The 18,905-nt window shown below is 48.1% G+C and overlaps 1 long non-coding RNA gene across 2 annotated transcripts in view; it reads left to right on the top strand.

Moving 5' to 3' along the window:
* Nucleotides 1-18,905, top strand: part of LOC144582655 (uncharacterized) — a 45,067-nt gene that overhangs the window by 13,996 nt on the left and 12,166 nt on the right. For both annotated transcript variants that reach the window (XR_013535829.1, XR_013535828.1), the window contains exons 6-9: nt 156-2,790; nt 5,339-5,551; nt 7,184-7,275; nt 11,324-11,465. This is a non-coding gene — a long non-coding RNA (uncharacterized LOC144582655). The remainder of the gene's footprint in view (nt 1-155; nt 2,791-5,338; nt 5,552-7,183; nt 7,276-11,323; nt 11,466-18,905) is intronic.

Raw genomic sequence — 18,905 nt, 5'->3', positions numbered from 1 at the left:
CCTCTCCAAAGTATCATACACAGAAAGACAAAGATCACAGACACATTTAGGAATTCCATGCTAGTCACATGGGATTCCTAATAACCCATCATCATGATTTCTTACAAGAAGTTCATGAACAATAATGTGACCAGTAGCTATTTTAATATCTGCAGGAGCTTTTGCCCAGGTTGAAGTGCTCTCCAGTTGCAAACGATGGCGACAAGAGTAATGACAAAGCCACTCATGCGAAGTTTATGGCTATCCTGATATAGGTTCCTGTAACCAACGGAAAACAGGACAGCAATGCAGTACAGGAAGACAGAGACTGCAAGTGTCACAGAATATTGCAGAAGAGTCATCTCCTAGGAGGACTTAACTTTCCAGTTTACATCATACACATTAAAACCTGGGAGAGAATGAAATGATGCCTGATTTAACCTGAACAGATAATCAAAAGTAGCTATAATAGTTTCGTCAGTTACTGCAGGAGGACAATTCACATGCATTTCTGTTTGCCCTTAAAACCTCCACTGGTGGCAAAAGCGAAGATGGAAGCCATCTACTCATGCCCTTGAGGAAGCTGAGTGGCTCCCTGAGTGGTTGAGGTGGATCCGGAAGGTGACATCCTCTAAAGGAAGGAAGGAGAGAGTCAGGATGGTGGGGGCCTCTCTGCGGTTTTGATGTGTTTCCCTAGTGATTAGCAATGTGGAACATCTTCCAGTGTGTTTTTTGGCCACTTGTTTATTTTCTTTGGAGAAATGTCTATACAAGTCCTTTGTCCACTTTTGAATCAGGTTGATTTTTGTGGTCTAGTTGTAGGTCTTTATACACTGTGGATATTAATTCCTTATCGATCTATGATTTTAAAATATTTTCTCTCAGTCTATGGGTTGCTTTTTTTTTTTCACTCTGTTGATTATATTCTTTGATACACTCGTGGAGAAGATTTTAAAGGGCAGGTAGAAGTCAGCCAGTTTGGGCAGCCGTGTGGTGAAGAGAAGGCGTTTCAATAGAAAAAAATAGCCTGTGCGAAGACACAGAGGAGAGAACCACAAAATGCAAGTAGTTGGGTCTTGCTAGTACACGTGTGAGGAGGGGTAGGAGGTGGGGACAGCTGAGGCTGGAGGAACCACCTGACAGAGGGTGGGTCTAAGCCCTGGAAGTAGCTGGACTTCGTTCTAAGGTGGCACTAGTGAAAGAGTGGTCTGAGGACTGTGGTCCAGCACCCCCACTAGGAGTTTGTTAAAAATGCAAATTCTGGGCTGGGCGCGGTGGCTTACACCTGTAATCCCAGCACTCTGGGAGGCCGAGGCGGGCGGATCACCTGAGTTCGGGAGTTCAAGACCAGCCTGACCAACATGGTGAAATCCCGTCTTAAAAAAAAAATAAATGCAAATTCTGGCTGGGCTCCGGGCTCCTGGCTCATGCCGGTAATCCCAGCACACGCCTGTAATCTCAGCACGTTTCGGGGCTGAGGCGAGAGGATTGCTTGAGGCTAGGAGTTTGAGACCACACTGGGCAACATAGTGAAACGCCGTCTCAATAAAAAGAATAATTTAAAAAATGCAGATTCATGGAGGCCCAGTTAGGGCCTGCTGAATCATAATCTTTGGGGTGGGGCTGGAGGATCCAGGTTTTCTTTTTCTGTTCTTTCTTTCTTTTCCTTCCCTCCCTCCTCTCTCTCTCTCTCTCTCTCTCTTTCTTTAGAGATCTTGTCTTGCTCTGTCGCCTAGGCTGGAGTGCAGTAGTGCGATCTCGGCTCACTGCAACCTCCGCCTCCCGGGTTCAAGCAATTCTCCTGCCTCGGCCTCCTGAGTAGCTGGGATTATAGATGCGTGCTACCACGCCTGGCTAATTTTTGTATTTTTTTTCCGTAGCAGGGGCGTTTCACCATGTTGGTCAAGCTGGTCTCGAACTCCTGACCTCGTGATCCGCACACCTCGGCCTCCCAAATCGCTGGGATTACAGGAGTGAGCCACCGTGCCCGGCCGGGATCCGGGTTTTAACTAACCTCCGGGATTATTCTGAGGTTCAATGAAGTTTACGGGCAGTGAGGAAACCGCGGAGGGGTCGGCTAATGTTTTGGAAACATCCAGAGTGAGAAAGAAGGCCTGGGCTGTTCTTCAGGCCGGGCACCCTAGGCTTGGCTGCACCCCCATCCTCTTCCAGCCGCCCGGTCCCCACCCGACCCCGCCTGATTCTGGCCTCAATCCGACCCCTCAAAGCCCGCACTGCGCCCAGGTCTCCCAGCGGCTGGGTCCGGGGTCGGGGATGCGCGGCTGCAGCCAGGCCCACGTTCCTCTTACTTCCCGCCATTGTTCTGGTTTCCTGTGGCCGAGTCTCCGCACCCGCCCCTGGCCGTCCCACGGCCCCGGGGAGTGATGACTCATTTCCTTTCCCCTGCTGACATCATCGTGCCCACAGCGTGGCTCAGCTCTGGCGGCTGCCTGCGCCTTTCCAGGCCCCCTCCCTGCCCTTCTCGGCGCACCGGCGCAGGCGCTTCTCGGCCGTCAGGGGGCGCCGGAGCCCGTCGCGCTCTCCCTGGTCTCCTGGGTCGTCCCCGCCACCGCCCGGGCTGGCGGGGAGGGAGGGGCAGAGATTGGCAGCGGCCCCACTTCTCCCAGCAGCGGCTCTGCTCTCCCGCTGGGGGCCTGGGAGTCAGAGGTCTCACGGTCGCGGATGGAGTCTCGAGCCTTGACCAAGGCAGTACAACCCACCCTGAGTAGTGGGGGACTGGAATTCAGGACGCTGGGCTCCAGGCCGGTGGTTTCCCAGAGACCTGAGGTGTTAATCTACCCGCACCCCACGGTATGTATTTCCAGCACAAAATCTACAGACAGTATTCCCCCGATTTCCATCATTTGTGGGCCCTGAAACGTGGTCGTTCCTGGAACCAGCAGGAGCCAGAGCCTCTTGGGCTCCACCTGGGAAGCACGTGCAGCCTGCAGTTATTGGGCGGCGCTGCACCGCCAACCCCAGCTGACCTGGCTGTGTCGGGAGGTGCTCCTCACCCTCGCATCCACCCAGGCTCCCCAGCACCCACTGCTGGTCCTCAGGACAGGACCCTGTCCCTTCTGCCTTTTCTGTCGGGTTTCAGGGAGGTAGGGCAACTCGCTCAGCCTGGAACTTTCCGATATTTCATAAGACCTAGAGCCACCTAAGAGTGCGTTCCTTTAAGACGTATGGAAGAAGTTAAGCAAGGCCACACTGTGAGCCGGAGCTGAAATCATACCTGTCCTGCCTCAGGCTTGTCACCTCCCACAGGCTGCCCAGATAATGAATACAAAATGCTCCACCCAATGTTTGACAACAGTATAAGCACTCAATGAATGGTAGTCATTGTCGTTGGGAAGCTAGTTGCCTAATTTCTCAGGGCCTCAGGCTTCCTCATCTGTAAAATGGGCACAGTAGTAAAGCTAGTTGCCTAACTTCTCAGGGCCTCAGGTTTCCTTATCTGTAAAATGGGCACAGTAGTAGAATACGTTATTGTGAGGATTCAATAAGCTTATGAATGGAAGGTACTGACTGCAGTGGTGGTCAGAGAGCATGCAACAGTCCACCAGCACTTGGGCTCCACGAAAGCAGGGGAGTTCTGTTGTTGTCTGTTTTTTGTTTTATTTAGACAGGGTCTTACCCTGTCGCCCAGTCTGGAGTGAAGTGGTGCAATCATGGCTCACTGCAGCCTTGATCTCCCTGGGCTCAAGAGAGCCTCCCATCTCAGCCTCCCAAGTAGCTGGTACTACAGGCGTGTGCTATCATGCTTGGCTAATTTTTATATTTTTTGTAGAGATGGAGTTTCACCATGTTGAAATCTGACCAGACTATGTCAGGCTGGTCTCGAACTCCTGGTCTCAAGTCATCCACCCACTTTGGCCTCCCAAAGTGCTGGGATTACAGGAGTGAGCCGCCAAGCCTGGGCTCTGTTGTCTGTTTCATCAACTGACAAATAAAATCTTACGTATTTATAATATGCAACATGACGCTTTGATATATGTATATACTATGTGTGTCATTGGAATGGCTAAGTCAAATTAATTAACATATGCATTACTCTGCTTATGTGTGCATGTGAGCGTGCGTGCGTGTTGTTGTCTTTGTATACTGTTAGATCTTTAGCACCTACAACAGTTATTTGGCACAAAGTAAGAACCCAGTAAGTGGAAGGAAGAAACAGGAAGGAAGGGAGGGAGGGAGGTGAATCTATTATTACTGCCTCAGCTGATTTTCCTTTATAACTCAGGCCTGGCAGAGCAGCCCTGGCAGACTGCAGGGGAAGATGCCTGAGGGGTCTGTTCGCACCAGGGCTAGAGGGCTTCTTGGGAAGCAGCCCTCTTGAGGAAAGAGAGTTGAAGAGCATAACAGCGTCATGGACTGGGCAAGGACAGGGCGAGGACAGGGCGAGGACAAAAGAGGCATTCAGGGTAGAACCTCCTCAGTGTTCACAGGACCACTGTGGAGAGCAGTGGACCATTTCAGGAACATTCCAGAAAAACATCATCACAGTCTATCAGTGGTAGCTTCAGGACAATCTGGTAGCCTCACACCTGTTTGGAACACTGATAATTTGGTTGCTTTGGTTATTGGTTATGTTTTTATTTTTAAAATTTTATTTCCTTATTTATTTTTTTGAGACGGAGTCTGCTCTGTTGCCCAGGCTGGAGTGCAGTGGTATGGTCTTGTGCATACCTCTGCCTCCTGGGTTCAACTGATTCTCCTGCCTCAGGCTCTTGACTAATTAGGATTACAGGGGCCTGCCACCACGGCCAGCTGATTGGCTGGTTTCACTATGTTAGCCAGGTTGAGGTCAAACTCCTGACCTCAAGCGATCCACCTGCCTTGGCCTCCCAAAGTGCTGGGATTATAGGCATGAGCCATCACACCTGGCTGGATTTTGGTTTTGTTTTTAAATTGGCATTTGCTGTGAGTGGTTCCGTCCTGGAGAGCATCCCTCTGAAGGCCGTGAGACACGTGCTGAGCATTCCCAGGGAGGGTCTGCAGGAACTGCTGGGACAGAGCCATAGAAGCCAGTTACTGTGAGATGGGGTCTCCCTTTGTTGCCCAGGCTGGTCTTAAACTCCAGGCCTCAAGCCATCCTCCTGCCTCAGCCTCCCACAGTGCTGGGATGGCCTCCTGTGGTTCCTCACCATGCCCTGCCCATTCCACCTTAGCACCATTGCTGTTCCCTCCATCTAGAATCTCTCAGAAACATCCAAGACTTATTTTCTCACTTTTTCAGGCTTTATCTCAAATGTCACCTACCTAGTGGGGCCCTCCCCACCCCACCCTATTGAACTCAGAAAACCTCACACCTCCTGACTGCCTGTCTGCCTTCTTTGACTTGTTTCCTTGTCCACAGACCCCACCACTCCCTGCCTCACAACCAGCCAGATTCACATATTTGCTGTTTATCTGGACCCCTGAACGGGCTGCCTTTGCATTTCATAAGTGAGAAGGTGACTCCTGGAGAAATCTCTTCAGTCTCCTGCTACCTGGATGGTTTTGGACGCCTCTCTAGCCAGCAGCTGGAACATAGTGGCCTGTGTCATCTAAAACCATGAGGTCATCCCAGGTGCCTTCTCTCTACTTCTTGACTTGCCCCCTATTCTTCATACTCACCCCCTGAATAATGTCCACATAGTTATAAGATCCAGGAGCATCCTCCCTCTGCTGATAGGTACCTGCTTGAGGCCCCGACACTGCATCACCTCCTCTGAGAAGCCTTCCCTGACTACTCCCCTGCCCTGCCCTGGCCACTAGCCAGCCTGATCTGACCATGTCGATCCCAGGATGGATGCCTGTCAGGACCCCTTTTCCTCTAGGTTGGACTGATTTGCTCTGGGTTGGCTTCCCCCGCCAGATCATGGGCTTCATGAGGGCAGGGGCTGTGAGTTACTTCTCTTTAAGTACCCAGGGCTTGGCTGATGTGGTGCTCAATAAATGAATTCTGAAAGTGTAAATAAAAGAGTGAATGAATTGGCTGGGCATGGTGGCTCACGCCTGTAATCCCAGCACTTTGGGAGGTTGAGCCCAAGAGTTCAAGACCAGCCTAGACAACATGATGAAACCCCATCTCTACAAAAAATACATAAATTAATGGGGCATGGTGCTGTGTGCCTATAGTCCTGGCTACTCGGGAGGCTGAGGTGGGAGGATCAATTGAGCCCGGGAGGCTGAGACTTCCGTGAGCAGACACTACACCACTGCACTCCAGCCTGGGCAATAGAGTGAGATACCATCTCAAAACACAAAACAAAAACAAAAAGAATAAATGAATAAAAGGAGGAAGAATGGAAAGAGGGGAGGAAGGATGGAGAGAGGAAAGGAAGGAAGGAACTCATTAATTAATTTGCTCCTCACCTTCCACGTATTTGTCTGGCAGGGTCCTGTCACTTTAAGTGCCACCCCCAAGGCTGGGAGAGTGTCAACCCTCATAGAAGAGGAACTCTGGGCCCTGGCAGCCCTGCAGAGACTCATCTCCATTCCGCCCTTGACCATAGTGTTACCCCCAGTTTCTGCTAGTTCTGGGTTTTCTGTTGTAAATTTATGATTCATATATGTGCCCCCAAAATAATGAAAATCAGAAGTTGACGGTTTGATGAATTTTCATTGTGAGCACATCCACGTAAGCAGCACCCGAATTAAGAAAGAGAATGCGAACAGCTCCTGCCCTGTGCTGCCTTCAGGCACTGCGCTCCCCAAGGCTGACCCTTCTTACCCTAGCAGGATTAATTTTCCTGCTTTGTATTTTATTTTATATTACATTTTATTATTTGATTTTATTTTGAGACAGAGTCTCACACTGTTGCCCAGGCTGGAGTGCAGTATCTTGGCTCACTGCAACCTCCGCCTCCTAGGTTTAAGCGATTCTCCTGCCTTGGCCTCTGGAGTGGCTGGGACTAACAGGCACATGCCACCATGTCTGGCTAATTTTTGTATTTTTAGTTGAGATGGGGTTTCACTATGGTGGCCAGTTTGGTCTCGAACTCCTAGCCTCAACTGATCCACTTACCTTGGCCTCCCAAAGTGCCTGGCCTAGTTTATTTTATGTTTTGAGACATCGTCTTGCTCCATCACCCAGGCTAGAGTGCAGTGATGTAATCACAGCTCACTGCAGCTTTGATCTCCTGGGCTCAAGCGATCCTCCCAGCTCAGACCACAGCCATGTGCCACCATGCCTGGCTGATTTTTTTGTCTTTTGCAGAGATGGAGTCTGATTGTTTCCCCAGGATGATCTTGAACTTTTGGTCTCAAGCAGTCCACCTGACTTGGCCTCCCAAAGTGCTGGGATTACAGGTATGAGCCATCGTGCCTGGCTGTATTTTGTATAAATATAACAATACAATATATATTCTTTTGGGTCTAACTTCTTCTGGTTAATGCTGTGTGTGTGGGACTTATTCATGTTGTGGTTTATTCATTCTCATTGCTCTATAATATATTCCATGGCATAAGGAAGCCACAGTTTATTTATTCATTCTCCTGTTGATGGACATTTAAGTCATTTCCAGTTGTTGGCTATGAAGCGTATTGCTGTTGTGACGCTTCTCGTACCTGTCTTGGGGGACATATGTGTGTCTTTGTGCGGGGTATGTACCTAGGTGTGGACTGCTGGGTCAGAGGCAAGGTATATGCGCAACTTAGCAGAAAGTTGCCATTTTCCAAAGTGGTTGGAAGGCTTTCCACTTCCACCAGCCGTGTATGAGAGTTCCGGTTGCTTGTGCTCACCAATACTCGGCCGTACCTGTTTTTTGTTGTATTTTTTGTGTTTGGTTTTATTGGCCAGCTATTCTGGTGGGTCCCCCTGGCAGTCTGCTCCAGCTCTCTCTGTTTCTGATACATTCTGGGAAACCAACTTCTCTGCTTCTTGATTCTTGTTCTATAGTTCTTTTTGTTTTTAGAGATGGGGCCTCACTCTGTTGCCCAGGCTGGAGTGCAGTGGCTTGATCATAGCTCACTTTAGCTCCAACCTCCCAGGCTCAAGTGATCCTCTTGCCTCAGCATTCTGTATAGCTGGGACCACAGGCACGCACCACTGGAGAATTTATTTTTATGTTGTTAGAGATGAGGTCTTGCTATGTTGCCCAGGCTGGTCTCGAACTCCCTGGCTCAGGTAATCCTCTAGCCTCAGCCTCCTGAGTACCTGGGATTACGGGCATGAACCAGCATGCCCAGTGCCCTGCAGTCTTGCTCTAGGGTTTGTCTCCCTTGCTGCAGACCTGAGACAGGCCTCTCAGCTGTGCTCAAGAACTCCTTTCCATGAGGGGCATTCCGGCCTCAGATGGCAACCCCTATAGGACATGGACGGGGATGACAATGGGGAGGAGGAGGAGGAGGGCGGCGGGAGCTATCTCCAAAGCTTGCGCAGGCCCTTCCCACGACTGTGTCTCACTCATTTAGCCACTTTGTGGGTCCTCATCTTACTATACTCAAAACACTGGGTAGGCATAAAGAATAACTAAATATAAGTGCTAAAACTAGTAAACTCTTAGACGAAAACAGAGGGGAAAATCTTCACTACCTTAGGTTTGGAAATCCTTTCTTTTCTATGACATCCAGAGCATACGCAACCAAAGAAACATTTGATAAATTGGACTTCATCAAAATTAAAAACTTTCATGCTTCAGAGGACACTGTGAAAAGAGTGACAAGACAACCCCAGAATGGGAGAAAATATTTGCACATCATAAATCTGATAAGAGACTTGTATTTAGAATACAGAAAGAACACTTGAACTTAGCGCAAAAGTAATTGCGGTTTGGCCATGAAAAGTTTGCCATTACTTTTTACAACAAAACAGCAATTACTTTAGCACTAACCTAATAATGTGATCGAAGCCACCAGAAGCTGGAAGAGGAGTGTGGTCCTGCTGACACTGGTTTCAGGCTTGTAGCCTCCAGACCTGTGGGAGAATAAATGTCTTTTGTTTCAAGTCACCAAGTTTGTAGCAATGGCAGCCCTGGGAAATGAATACAGGAAATTATACTGATGTAGCAAAACTTTTGAAAGCCTGTTTCTGTGTGTGTGTGTGTGTGTGTGTGTGTGTGTGTGTGTCCCTGTCCTTGCATGTGTGGCAGCTGCTGCCTCCCGCTTGTTCCCTGCTTCCACTATTCAAATAACCTCATTTACCATTCAGCACTTTCCACAGAAACCCAGTCTTCCAGGCATGGTGGCTTACACCTGTAATCCCAGCAAATTGGAAGGCCAAGGCAGGAGGATGATTTGAGCCCAGGAGTTTGAGGCTAGCCTGGGCAACATTGTGAGGCTGTCGCTACAAAATATTTCAAAAATTAGCTGGGCATGGTGATGCATGCCTGTAGTCCCAGCTACTTGGTAGGAGGATCACTTGGGCCGAGGAGTTGAAGGCTGCAGTGAGCTGTGATTGTGCCACTGCACTCCAGCCTGGGTGACAGACACAGGCCCCATCCATCCTGGGAGCAATGTGGTCAGATCAGGCTGGCTGGTGGCCAGGGCAGGGCAGGGGAGTAGTCAGGGACGGCTTCTCAGAGGAGGTGTTGCAGGGTCGTGGCCTTAAGCAGGTACTGATCAGCAGAGGGAGGATGCTTCTGGCAGAGGGAACAGCCAGCTGGCTCCCTCCCCTCATCTTATAACTATGTGGACATTATTAAAAAAAGAAAAAGAAAAAGAAACCAAGCTGACGCAGTGTTCCTTAGCCACGGAAAGAGGAGGAGAACAGGAGTCTCCATCCTTGCTCTTCCCTGTGGAAATCCTTCTCAAGGCAGGGCTGCACAGTCTCCCCAACTGTCCTTGGCTCTTCCCTCTCCCTCTTTCCCAACATCCACACCGTCACTGTTCTGCCTTCCAGACAACCCTGGAATCAGCCCACCTCCCTCCATCCTGCTGCCTCTCCTTGGGCTATGGCCACGCCCCTGGTGTGCTGCCCGCTTTTCCTTCACTCTTCAGCCCAGGAGCTCTCCAGCAGTGTGAGTCTGAGCTGCACCCCTGCCACGCCCCTTCCATACCTCCCTTCACTCTGAGGCTGAAGTCCCGGCTCACAACGGGTCTCCCCTATATCCTGCCAGCCTCATCAGTGCATACCGCCTGGGCCTCTCCCCTCAAACCACACTGACCTCCTTTCCTCAAGCTTCTCCTTGCCTTTGCACAGGCTGTTTTCTCTTCCTCCAGCATGCTCCCACTCATCCCTATCACCCAGTGAACTTCCTCTGCCCCAGTCCCCAGCGGACACTTTCTCAGAGGAGCCTGGCCTGACCCTCTAAGTCTTGCTCTGTCCTCTTGCTCTGTCCCCATGGCTGGGATCATCTCTAGGGCAACTTCATCACCCACCACTTCACAATTGTTGCGACCTCACGAGGGCAATTTCCACATGTTGTTCTTGTTATTCACTGGACTCTTGACTGCCCCACATTGAAACATACAAGGCAATCCATAGACACTGTGAACTTCATTATTTCTTTTTTTTTTTTTTAAGGCAGGGTCTCATTTTGTTGCCCAGGCTGGAGTGCGGTGGCGAGAACATGACTACTCACTGCTGCCTCAATCTCCTGGACTCAATCGATCCTCCTACCTCAGCTTACCAAGTACCTGGGACCACAGGCTTGTGCTATTAAGCCCAGCTAATTTTTGTAGAGACGATGTTTTGCCATGTTGCTCAGGCTGGTCTTGAACTCCTGAGCTGAAGTGATCCGCCTGCCTCAGCCTCCCAAAGTGGTGGGATTACAGGCATGAGCCACAGCTCCTGGCTCCATTATTTAATTAATGAGGGAAGCTGTAGTGGGATTATTGACTCATTGTCCAAATTTTAGCAGAAAGGCAATATGCAACAAGAACAGATGATAAGACTAATTTTGCTGGAATATACTATTAACTACATTTATTAAGAAACTTAAAAACTTTGGGAGCATTTAAACATATTTATTCCACAAATGTTTGAGCATCTACGATGGGTCAGTGACTAGGAACACCCACCCATGTGAATCAGAAAGTGACTGTCCTCAAAAAGCTCATAGTCTGATGATCTCATTCTGTTGAATCCTACAGTGACCCACTGAGTGAGTATGATTGATTTGTATTGATTAGGACATTTTTGTTCCAAGTGACACAGGACCTCTCAAACTGGCTTAAACAAAAAAGGGAATGGATTGGTTTATGTGACTGAAACATCAAGGGCTTGGTGTGGCGGGCTTCTGGATTTGACAGTGTCTCCCAGACCAGACCACCCTGTCTCCTGGCTCTTTCCTCCCTGAGTTGGTACCGTGTTGTCACCCCGACAGCCCTGGGTTCTCTTCTCATGGTGGCCAAGTAGCTGTAGGTTTACATCCCCACAGCCCCAAGGCCAGTGGGAAAGTGAAAACTTTTTTTCCAGCAGCTCCTGCAGGACCACAGCCATCCACCCTGATGAGTAGCTCAGGTCCCTCGTCTGTCCCTGAGCGAACTGCTGTAGCCAGAAGATATCAATGTCCCCAGTGGTTTGAGGATCACACCACAGGCTTCATGTCCTGACTAAGGTGCGGGACATGCATGAGAACTGGGGAGGGGTGGAGGCCAAAGTGAAAACCAAGGGGCATTGCTGTGAGAGGGGGGAGTGGAGACCAGGGAGGTGGAGGACAAATGTTGACCACTCTTCCTTCTTTAGAAGCAGGGACAAGGCCGGGCACGGTGGCTCATGCCTGTAATCCCAGCACTTTGGGAGGCTGAGGCAGGCAGATAAGGAGGTCAAAAGATCAAGACCATTTTGGCCCAAATGGTGAAACCTGTCTGTACTAAAAATACGAAAATTAGCCAGGTGTGGTGGTTTGTGCCTGTAATCCCAGCTACTTGGGAGGCTGAGGCAGGAGAATCGTTTGATCCCAGGAGGTAGAAGTTGCAATGAGCTGAAATCGCGCTACTGCACTCCAGCCTGGTGACAGGGTAAGACTCCGTCTCAAAAAAAAAAAGAGGAGATCGATCCAAGATGGCCGACCACTAACAGCTCAGGATTGTAGCTCCCAGTGAAAGCCCAGAGAAGGAGACAACACCACACTTTTAGACGAATTTTCGTCACTCACCGATCAGCCGATTCCCAGTGGAGGAGCCCCACGGGTCGCCAGCGCGACTCTTGTGGCTGCCGCAGCGGTTTTGCTGGCGTCTCGGTGCAGCAGCTCTTCATGCAGAGCCAACGGGACTGCTTCCCCTGCTGACCGGAGTTTGGAGCTCCGGGAACTCAGAGCCGCTTGTTGCGGACTCAAGAGGGAAGCCAGACCAGAGATTCCCGGGCAGAAGAGCACCATCAGTCTTACCGCTGCTATTTAGGCTGCCACAGTGGGTTGCTTGGATCCCAACACTGGGAATCAATAAGTCGGACGTTGACTCAGAAACCTAATTAGAAAGGCGGTTCATCTACAGTGAAAGGAAAAAAACAGCCTAAGAAGGCCGAGTATACTCAAAATCAGAACCCATCAGCAACGGAACAAGCCCTGATGGAAAAGGACTCATCAGCAACCGAACAAGCCCTGATGGAAAAGGACTCATCAGTAACGGAACAAGCCCTGATGGAAAAGGACTGTGTTCCATTATCTGAAGTAGGCTTTAAAAGGTGGATGATAAGAAACTTCTGGGAGTTAAAGGAACTTGTTCTAACCCAATGTAAAGAAACTAAGAACTTGGAAAAAAGGTTTGATGAAATGTTGAAAAGAATAGACAATATAGAGAGGAATACAAATGAACTTATGGAGTTGAAAAATACAACACGAGAACTTAGTGAAATATGTACAAGCTTAAACAGCCGAATGGATCAAGCAGAAGAAAGGGTATCAGAGGTCGAAGATCAACTTAATGAAACAAAACAACAAGACAAGAATAGAGAAAAGAGGATAAAAAGGAATGAGCAAAGTCTCCAAGCAATATGGGACTATGTGAAAAGACCTAATATACGCTTGATCGGTGTACCTGAATGTGACGGAGAGAATGAATTCAAGCTGGAAAATACTCTCCAGGACATTATCCAGGAAAATTTTCCTAATTTAGCAAAGCAGGACACTATTCAACCCCAGGCAATACAGAGAACACCACAAAGATATTCCTCAAGAAGACCAACCCCAAGGCACATAATCGTTAGATTCACCAAGATCGAAACGAAGGAGAAAATATTAAGGGCAGCCAGAGAGAAAGATCAAGTTACCCATAAAGGTAAGCCTATTAGGCTTACAGCAGATCTCTCAACGGAAACCCTACAAGCTAGAAGAGAGTGGGGGCCAGTATTCAATATACTTAATCAACAGAACTTTCAGCCCAGAATTTCATATCCTGCCAATTTAAGCTTTACATTTGAAGGAAAAATAAAATTTTTTAGGAACAAGCAAGTACTCAGAGATTTTATTACTACCAGGCCTGCTTTACAAGAACTTTTAAAAGAAGCACTATACACAGAAAGGAACAACCAGTATGACCCTTTCTAAAAATACACCAAAAAGTAAAGAGCATTAACATAAAGAAGAGTTTTTATCAACGAAAGGACAAAATAGCCAGTTAATATCAAATGGCAGCAACCCTAAATTTAAATCGACCAAATCTCCCAATCAAAAGATACAGACAAAATCTAACGGTATATCCAAAGATATACATAGACTCAAAATAAAGGGTTGGAAAAAAAAACGTACCAACCAAATGGAGAGCAAAAATAAATAAATAAAAAGCAGGAGTTGCAATTTTCACATTTGACAAAATAGATTTCAAAGCTACAAGGATACAAGGGTAAAAGGATTAATGTAATAATAAGAGATCTTAACACCCAGATACATAAGACCCATAATGAGATTTAGATCCAACGAGACAGAAAATTGATAATGATATCCGGGACTGGAACTAAGATCCAGAATAAATAAACTCAATAGAGCTCTCCATTTTAAACACACAAAATATACATTATCCACAAAATCTAACGATATATCTAAAGATATACAAAGACTCAAAACAAGGGGATGGAAAAAAACTCACCAACCAAATGGAGAGCAAAAATAAATAAATAAAAAGCAGGAGTTGCAATTCTCACACTTAATAAAATAGATTTCAAAGCTACAAGGATGCAAGGGTAAAAGGATTAATGCAACAATAAGAGATCTTAACACCCAGATACATAAGACACATAATGAGATTTAGATTCAACGAGACAACAAATTGATAATGATTTCCAGGACTTGAACTCAGAGCCAGAACAAATAAACACAATAGAGGTCTCCATTTTAAACACATAAAATATGCATTAACCACTTTAAACACTCAAAATATTGATCGGCCATTATTGAAACCCATTTTAGGAATGAAGTAATATTCCTTTTCCCCTCTTTTTCTTTTTTCCCCTTCTTTTTCTCAAAAAAAAAAAAAAAGAAGAAGCAGGGACATGAGGCACAGAGAGACAGAGTAACAACCTCAAGCCAAACTGCTGGTGCGTGGCAGAGCTAAGACTCGAACCCCGCCCTGCTGACTTCAAGTAGCACTTTCCACACAGCTGCTCTGCCCAGGGAGAGACCTCAGACACAAGAAGGATCCTGGAGTCCCTACTCAGGGGCCTTCCTTTTATTTGTTATTTAAAATTTTTTTTTATTTTTCTTTTGAGACAGTCTCTCTCTATCACCCAGGTTGGAGTGCAGTAGTGCAATTTCAGCTCATTGCAACCTCCGCCTCATGGGTCCAAGCGATTCTCCTGCCTCAGCCTCCTGAGTAGCTGAGATTTCAGATACCCACCACCATGGCTGGCTAATTTTTGTATTTTTCGTAGAGATGGTGTTTCCGCATGTTGGCCAGGCTGGTCTCAAACTCCTGGCCTCAAGTGATCTGCACACCTCGGCCTCTCAAAGTGCTGGGATGACAGGCATGAGCCACCACGACTGGCAGAGGCTTTTCATTTAAATAATAAGATGGTGGAGGCAATCCTTCCCACAAACTGGGCTTTAGTCAGTGGCTCTGAGAAAGGAAAGAGCAATACTCTTTGCCCTGGGAGTCGTCTATCTTTTCTTTAAAGAAAAATTCCTCTCCTTCCCAGTCATTCCAGCCCTTGCCAAGCATCCTTGGGGCTCCAGACAGCGTTGCTGCTTGACAGATGAGGTCAGTTCAGTGGCAGCTGAGGTCCAGAATGTCTCACAGAGCAATGCTGTGACCTGCCCAGGGTTCATTGCAAATCATCAGCACAGGCCTCCCATTCTGGGCTCCTTCATCTGCTTTCCCGCCTTCCCTCCTGCGGGCTGGAAGGCAGATGGAGCAGCCAGGAAAAGCACAAGACAGTCTGGTGACTGATAAAAAACCAAGTTTCTGTCTGGGGCTCTGTTGCTGGCCTGGGGCAGCCAGGCCGTCTCTCTGGGGCCTGGGCTCTGAGTCTTGTCGGCTCTGCCCTGCCCTCCATCACACCCTGAGCATAAACTGTCTGTTCCCCATACGTGACCATTTCTGTTCAGCTGCTTCCTCTTTGAATTAGTTTCTTTTCTGTTTCTGATTTTTCTTTTCTTTTCTTTTTTTGAGGCAGGGTCTCACTCTGTTGCCCAGGCTAGAGGGCAGCGACTCAATCACAGCTCACTGCAGCCTTGACCTCCTAGGCTCAAGCCATCCTCCCACCTCAGCCTCCTGATCCACTAGGACTACAGGTGCATGCCACCATGCCTGGCTAATTTTTGTATTTTTTGTAGAGATGGGGTTTCGCCATATTGCCCAGACTCGTCTTGAATTCCTGGGCTCAAACAGTCCTCTTGCCTTGGCCTGCACCACCATGCCCAGCCTCTGAATTCGTTTCAATCACATTTGGTATGAGGTTAAATTGTGTCCCTAAAAAGAAATGTTCAAGTCCTAATACCCAGAACCTGTGAATACCGCCTTTTTTGTAAATAAGATCTTTGCTGATATGATCAGGTTGAGATACGATCAAGTTAGACTGGATTAGGTAAGACTCTAAACCCAGTGATTGATGTCTTTATAAGAAGAAAATTTGGGCTGGGTGTGGTAGCTCATACCTGCAATCTGAGCACTTTGGGAGGCTGAGGCGGGCAGATCACCTGTGGTCGGGAGTTGGAGACCAGCCTGACCAACATGGTGAAACCCTGTTTCTACTAAAAATACAAAATTAGCTGGCTTGGTGGCACATGCCTGTAATCCTAGCTACTTAGGAGGCTGAGACAGGAGAATTGCTTGAACTTGGGAGGCGGAGGTTGTGGTGAGCTGAGATCATGCCATTGCACTCCAGCCTGGGCAACAAGAGCAAAACGCCATCTCAAAAAAAACAAAAACAAAAACAAAAAACAAATCTGGACACAGACACTCACAGTTTGGAGAAAGAGGAGAAAAAGAAAACAAGAGAGAGACATGCACAGAGAAATGATGATGCGAAGCCACAACCCAGGGAGAAAGCTGCTCAGTGGAGGCAGAGACTGCAGAGATGCATCTGTGAGTGGAGAGATGCCAGGTGCCGTGACCTGGGGGAGCTGGGAGGAGCAAGGAGGGCTCCTCTCCCAGAAGCTTCAGAGGGGGCTTAGCCCCGCCCACACCTAGATTTTGGACTTGTAGCCTCTGAAACTACGAGAGAATATATTTCTCTTGTTTTAAGCTTCTCAGCTTGTGGTAATTTGTTGCAGCAGCCCTGGGAAATGAATACATGGGTAGAGAGAGGGTTAACAAAGTCATGAGTGTCACAAGGAACCATAGAAAGACTGGGACATGCTGAGCTCAGACAATGGCTTGTTCACTTTCATTATTTTATTTATTTTTTTTGAGATAGGGTCTGGTTCTGTCACCCAGGATGGAGGGCAGTGGTGCAATCTTGGCTCATTGCAATCTCAGCCTCTCAGGTTCAAGCCATTCTTGTGCCTCAGCCTCCCAAATAGCTGGGGTTACAGGCATGCACCACCATCCCTGGCTAACTTCTGTAATTTTAGTAGAGATGGGGTTTCACTGTGTTGACCAGGCTGGTCTCGAACTTCTGGCCTCAAGTGATCCGCCTGCCTCGACCTCCCAAAGTGCTGGGATTACAGGTGTGAGCCACTGTGCCCAACCCACTTCTATTGTTATTATTTTTCAGACAGGGTCTTGCTCTGTCACCCAAGCTGGAGTGTAGTGGCGTAATCACAACTCATTGCAGCCTCAATCTCCCAGGCTCCTGTAATTCTCCCACCTTAGCCTTCCAAGGAGCTGGGACAACAGGTGCATGCCACCATGTGTGGCTAATTTTTGTATCTTTGGTAGAGGTGGGGTTTCGCCATGGCACAAAACTGGACCCAGTAGTGGCCAGGAGAGGTCATGAGCTCCCTGTGACTTGACGAGATGACACAGAGGCTAAAGGGCTGACTGGGGGTCGGTGAGAAAGTCACCTACCACCCAGGGACAACTGTTCTATGACAGAGCCAGAATTTAACCCTGAGCTGGTTGCCCAGGCTGGTCTCAAACCCCTGACCTCAAGTGATCCGCCTACCTCAGCCTCCCAAAATACTGGGATTACGGGTGTGAGCCACTGTGCCCAGCCTTGAACTTGGGAGGGCTACCTCACCTTTCGTAGCCTGAAGGCCTACAGAGTGGCTGTCCATAAATACTAGGAGTTGTCTAGGGCCCTTGCCTGGATGCGGGGGAAGATCAAACACTTGAAGGCTGTCCTGAGGACAAGGCATCCAACCTATTCTGTTTTAAGCACCTCAGGGGAGAAGTTAAACTGAGGAAGAACAGGCCTCAGTGAGGAAGACCTTCCTATTAGTGAGACCTGCCCAGTCATGGCCAGGAGAGGTCATGGAGGAGATGACAGAGGCTGATGGGCTGACCGCGGGTCCAGTGAGAAAGTCACCCACCACCCAGGGACAGTGTTCTATGACAGAACCAGGACTTAACCCTGAGCTGCCTGACTGTAAAGCCCATTTTCTTAACTATTAGCCTCATCTTTCTGATCTGTGAAATGGGTGGGAACATGGTGAAAATTCAATGTGGGAGGCCCTTCCTAGTGCTAACATTTTCTTTTTCTTATGAAATTATCTGCATTTTAGCATCCTCTAGTTTCTTCCACAGGTTATGGAAAGGTTGGTTATTTGGAATCCAAAACAAATTTCCTAAAGAAACAAGTCCATGATCGGTTCTCAGACCTCCCTTGGAGATTCATAATGACATACTGAAATGCGAGATTATAAAATTAACAAGAGACAAAAGTATGCCAAATTGCAGGCTCTTTATTGCCGGCGACCACGGAGGACTCACGTCTCTCCAACCTGTGGCCCCGAATGGAGGGTGACAAGACTCTTTTATACCCCTAAACCACCTCCAGGGGTGGGGGTGAAGGGATTCAGACATTCTGAGGGCCAGGGGATTTGTTAAATCACCTCCCGGCAGAGAGGAGGGAGCGGGTCTCCAGACATTCCAAGGGCTAGGGGACTTGTTGTTACTTCTATTGTTACCTAAGTGGTTTACGGAAGTCAAGATAAGCTGTTAGTTTACACATTGTCTGGGCAGTATTAGAATCCACAGATCTTTAGTTACTTATTACGCAGGAGCCTGGATGGAATTAACTTGGGCTGCTTATTTTGGTCATTACTGGTAAACAAAGGCAGCAATTCCGGCAGTCACTGATAAGAAAAGGTAAGCAGCTTTACATATTGAGCACTTTGCAGAGCAAACTAGCAGATTTACAGAAGCCAAGGTTAGCAGTCATTGTGAGGAGAATGGGCAGCCGTTACAACTTATTTCTGAAAAACAGCTTTGTCTTTCATAAAATGGCGTTGCTCAGGTTCCAGCTATAGCACAATGACTCACCAGGGCCTGAACCCAAGCCCCATCTCCCCCAGCTCTGAACCCTTAGCAGGGACTCCCTGGGCCAGGTTCCATCTTGGGACTGACTTACCATCTCACCCACCCTCTCTCCTTTCTGTGTCACAGAGTGACACACTGTCCCAGTTTACCCAGGACTGAGGGGTTTCTGGGGACATAGCACTTTCAGTGGCCAAGCCAGGAAA

The sequence above is a fragment of the Callithrix jacchus genome, chromosome 5, assembly GCF_049354715.1.
Source record: "Callithrix jacchus isolate 240 chromosome 5, calJac240_pri, whole genome shotgun sequence".
Lineage (NCBI taxonomy): Eukaryota > Metazoa > Chordata > Mammalia > Primates > Cebidae > Callithrix > Callithrix jacchus.
This window is presented reverse-complemented; position numbering and strand designations above follow the sequence as displayed.